Here is a 5,457-nt window from a genome sequence, read left to right on the forward strand (position 1 = left end):
CCCAGATTCCCCGTTGCCATGTGTGTCTGGGGCCCCCGAGGATCCAGGAACGAGAGCGGCACTTTGTGACTAGAAGCCCGATAGGAAGACAAGAGTGGAGGGCAGGTGGGGACAGGCGCAGGGCGGGAGGGGGTGGACCGCCCAGCCACTCGAGTGGAGACTTCTCCAAGGCTGGGCTTGGGAGCGGGGAGATACTAGGGAATGTATTGCTTTCATATAATAGTAAATGTTCTCTTCTTTCTAAAATTTAAGGGATCCAGTCAGGAAAACAAATCGCACTAGCTCTTTGAAATAGAGAGCGTTTGATACAGGGGATTGTTTAACGCAGCGGCTGAAAGACCGTGGAAGGGTAGAAAGCAGATACTGGGCTAACCAGAGATGGTGAACTTCGGGAAGCAGCTACCGCGCCCCTGGCAGGGGCATTTAGGAAAAGAGGGGGTTACTTTAGCCATCTGGGGTTGGCATATCAAATCACCCCTTAAACTCAGTGGCTTGGAAGAACAGTGATCGCTCATGACTTTGTCAAGAATTTGGGAGCAGCTTGGGTGAGTGGTTTTGGTCACATACTGTCTGGGCTGCAGTCCTCTGAGGATGTGACTGGAGCTGGAGGGTCCACTTCCTCCCATGGCTGCAGGTTGATGCTGGCTGCTGACCAGAGGCCTCAGTGCCTGTCAGGGCCTCTCCACAGGGCTCCCTGAGTGTCCCTGCAGCATCCTCTAGAGCAAGCATCCCAACAGAGCCAAGCAGAAGCTCCACTGCCTAGTCTCAGAAGTCCCAGCATTATTTCCACCATATTCCACTGATCACACGGGCCAACCCTGATTCAGTGTGGGAGGGGACTACACAAGGCCACGAATACCTGTACCAGAAGGGATCACTGGGGCTCATCTGGGAAGCTGGCTAGGACCTTGGAGGGAGGAGCCCTGTGAGACCAGTGCTTGAATTTTTTAAGGTTTTTTTTTTTTTGAGGGGCACCTGGGTGACTCAGTTGGTGAAGCATCTGCCTTTGGCTCAGGTCATGATTTCAGGGTCCTGGGATCGAGCCCTGCATGGCGGGCTCCCTGCTCAGCAGGGAGCCTGCTTCTCCCTCTCCCTCTGCCCCCCCCCGCCGTGCACTCTCTCAAATAAATAATCTTTATTAAAAAAAATTTTTTTTGAGAGGGAGAGCACACACAAGCAAGGGAGGGGCAGAGGGAGCGAGAATCTTAAGCAGGCTCCACACCCAGCAGGGAGCTCACGACCCTGAGATCATGACCTGAGCCAAAATCAAAGAGTCTGACATTTAACCGACGGAGCCACCCAGGTGCCCCTGCAGTGCTTGGATCTTTGATGTGTGTTGTGGGGGGAAAGGCTGGATTCTAAGCAGTTGATGCTGGAACTTCTAAGAAGGTGGGTGCAAAAATGGTCATTGCTGGAGCCAAAATCTGCCACTGCTGACTAGTGTGGGAGAGCACAAGAACGAGAAAGTCCCTTCGCTTGTTTCACTTCCAGGTCTCCCCCAGCTGCCAGGGAAGCCTGGGAAATGTAGTTTTCAGCTGTCCAGCAACAGCATCACAGAGAATGGAGTGGGTGTGGGCCTGAGACAGAGTAACCAGCACAGTCCACCTCTTTGGCTGCTCGTCACTTGTACACATCTTTCTCCTGTATTCGATTTCCATATGACTCTAACAGCTTTGTGCTTCCCCCCAACTAGGAGTGAGGATTCTTTGTGCACCCATCGTTCTCTTCCTAAAAGGGAGGGACAGCAGCATGCTGGGGTCACCATATCCACCACTCGGATTCCCCTTGAGTGTTGTGTAACTTAAATAATGAAGTTCACCATCCTCATCAATACGTTTACATCAAATAAGGGAAGTGGCGGGGTGGGGGGGAAGTTAGTTGATGGACACACAAGCAAAGAAGAAAATACCCAGAGCTGCTGTGTTCCTCACTTCCCCAAACTGGTTCTCATGTCATAATTCGATTTTTTAACCCTTATAATGAGATACAATTCACATGCAAGTCACCTACTTACAAGATAGTTTCTAATATCTTCACAGAGTTCTGTGACCACACCACAGTTTAATTTTAGAACATTTTCATCACTGTCTTGACAGTGTCCTTTGATGCACAGAAGTTTTAAATGGTGATGAGGTGGGCAGATGGCTTAAAAGACACAAACAACCAAAACTCACCAAAGAAGAAATAGAAAATGTGATCGATTGTTTATTTACCAAATGAACTGAATTTATAGTTCAAAACGTTCAGAAAAGGAAAACTTCAGGCCCAGAAGGTGTTACTGGCAAATTTAAAGGAGGAATTCTACACAAGTTCTTCTAGAAAATAGAAGAGAAGGGAGCACTCCTTAATTCATCTTATGAGCTCAGAATTACCCTGATACCAAAATCAGATACAGGATAAGAAGAGAACAGTTTCACATCAATATCATTCAGGAATAGAAAAGCGAAAGTCTTCAGCGAAGTATTAGCAAATAGAATCTAGGGCTGTCTAAAAACAATATACTATGACCACACAGGCTTTATGCCAGGAATGTACTAGCAGTCCCAATATTTTAATCAATCCATGGAAAAACCACAGCGATACACCACTTCACACCCACCAGGATGACCATAATCTTTTGAAAGAAAGAAAAGGAGTGTGGGAGAGGATGTGGAGAAATTGGAACACATGCTGATGTGAATATAAAATAACGCAGCTACAGTGTAAAACAATTTGGCAGTTGCTCAAAATGTTAAACAGAGTTACCATTTGGTTCTGCAATTCTCTCAGGTATATGAACAAGAGAAATGAGAACATACGTACACACGGAAACTCGCAGGTGGATGTTCCTAGGAGCCAAAAAGTGGGAACAACCCAAATGTCCATCGGTGGATGAATGCGTAAACATCTGGCATGTCCACACAATGGAATATTACTCTGCCTTAAGAAGGAGTGAAGGACTAATGCACACTACACCAAGGATGAAAACACTAGGCTAAGAGAAAGAAGGCAGACAGAAGAGCTCACATGTTGATTCTGTGTACATGAAGGGTCCAAGCAAATCCACGGAGACAGGGAGTAGATTCATGGGGGAAGAGAGGATGGGGAGTGACTGCTAATGCGTATGGCGTTTATTTGGGGGATGAAGAAAACGTTCCAGAATTCGATAGTGGTGATGGTTGCACAACCCTGCAAACATACTAAAAACCACTGAATTATACACTTAAAATGGTAAATTTTAAGGTGTGTGAATTATGTCGCAGTTTTTAAAATCATAATATTAGATGATACCAAGTGACGCTGAAAGCATCTGGCAAAAATTCAACATCCGTTCCTGGTTTGGTTTTTTTTTTTTTAAGATTTTATTTATGTTTTCAACAGAGAACGATCGAGCGGGAGGGAGAGGGAGAAGCAGGCTCCCCGCTGAGCAGGGAGCCCAATGCAGGGCTTGATCCCAGGACCCTGGGATCATGACCTGAGCTGAAGGCAGACGCTTAACCGACTGAGCCACCCAGGCGCCCCCATTCCTGGTTTAAAAAAAAGAAAATCTCAGCAAATCAAAAATACGAGGTAACGTCCTTAAATTGATTTAAAGGCTACAGAAAAACCCACAGCTAACATTATACTTAATGGTGAAAGAATGTGTGCTTTCTTCCTGAGATCAGGAAAAAGGCAAGGACGTCCATCCAGCCTCACCACTCCTAGTCACCACTATTCTGGAAGTCCTGGTCATTGCAGGAAGACAAGAAGTGAACAAGAAGTAAATGTGTACAGGGCACCTGGCTGGCTCAGTCGGTAGAGCATGTGACTCTTGATCTCAGGGGGTTATGAGTTCAAACCCCACATTTGGTGTAGCGATTACTTAAAAATAAAATCTTTTAAAAAATAAAGGGGGCGCCTGGGTGGCTCAGTCGGTTAAGCGTCTCCCTTCGGCTCAGGTCATGATTTCAGGGTCCTGGGATTGAGTCCCGCATCGGGCTCCCTGCTCAACAGGGAGTCTGCTTCTCCCTCTGCCTGCCACTCCCCCTGCTTGTGCTCTCTCTCTCTGTGTCAAATAAATAAAATCTTTAAAAAAAATAAATAAGGGGCGCCTGGGTGGCTCAGTCGTTAAGCGTCTGCCTTCGGCTCAGGTCATGATCTTAGGGTCCTGGGATCAAGCCCCGTGTCGGGCTCCCTGCTCGGCAGGAAGCCTGCTTCTCCCTCTCCCACTCCCCCTGCTTGTGTTCCCTCTCTCGCTGTGTCTCTCTCTGTCAAATAAATAAAATATTTAAAAAAAAAAAAAAGCTGTAATGAGGTGCAACTCACACCTGTTAGAATGGCTAGCATTTTTAGAACTGACAATACCAAGTGTCGGTGACTATGTGAAGCAACTGGAACTCTCACATACTGGTAGCAAGAATGCCAAATAACATGGTCACTCTGTATTCCCACAAAGATTTTTTTTTTAATTTATTTCTTTGACAGAAAGATAGCAAGAGCAGGAACACAAGCAGGGGGAGTGGGAGAGGGAGAGGGAGAAGCAGGCTCCCTGCCGAGCAGGGAGGCCGATGCGGGGATCAATCCCTGGACCTGGATCATGACTTGAGTGGAAGGCAGATGCTTAACGACTGAGCCACCCAGGTGCCCCTATTCCCACAAAGTTAAACATACACTTACCATATACTTCCCATGCAATGCTGCAATCCCACTCCTAGGTATTTACCCTAGAGAAATTAAAAGTTATGTTCACACACTCCCTGTAAGTACATGGATGTTTCTAAAAGCTCTATTCATAATTGCCAAAATCTGGTAACAACCCAACTTCCCTTTAACAAGAAAACAAAGACTGTAATTGGTACATGCAGTAACATGGATAAATCTCAAAAGAACTGTGCTGAGTGAAAGAAGCCAGTCTCAAAAGATCACATACAGTAGACTTCCCTTTATACGACTTTCTAAAGACGATAGGGATGGAAATCAATAGGGGCCAGGGATGAAGGTGAAGCAAGGATTTGACTACAAGGGACAGCAAGAGGAAGTTTTTTGAGGATGACTGAACTGTTTTGTATCCTATTGTGGTGGTGGTTATATGAATCTAAATGTGTTAAAAACACATAGAGCTGGGGGAGCCTCGCTGGCTCAGTCGGTAGAGCATGTGATTCTTAATCTCAGGATCATGAGTTTGAGCCCCACATTGGGGGTAGAGTTTACGTTAAAAAAAAAAACAAAAAAACACACATTGAGCTGTAAGCAGAAAAAGAAGTCAATTTTACTCTATGTAAAGTTTTTAAATAATAGTTTTTAAAAATCTAACCAGAGCAGATGGAAGCCAGAAGAAAATATTTGCAACATATAGAAAATATTTGCAAACAGTGTGACAAAGAATTCTATAATATATAAAGTGTTCCTACCAAAAAAGAGAGAGACTGTCAAACTGGATTTTTAAAAAAATTTATATGCTGTTTATTTTTTAAAGATTTTATTTATTTATTTGACAGA

This window comes from Leptonychotes weddellii, chromosome 5 (genome assembly GCF_054177405.1).
Source record: "Leptonychotes weddellii isolate Sample4059 chromosome 5, ASM5417740v2, whole genome shotgun sequence".
Lineage (NCBI taxonomy): Eukaryota > Metazoa > Chordata > Mammalia > Carnivora > Phocidae > Leptonychotes > Leptonychotes weddellii.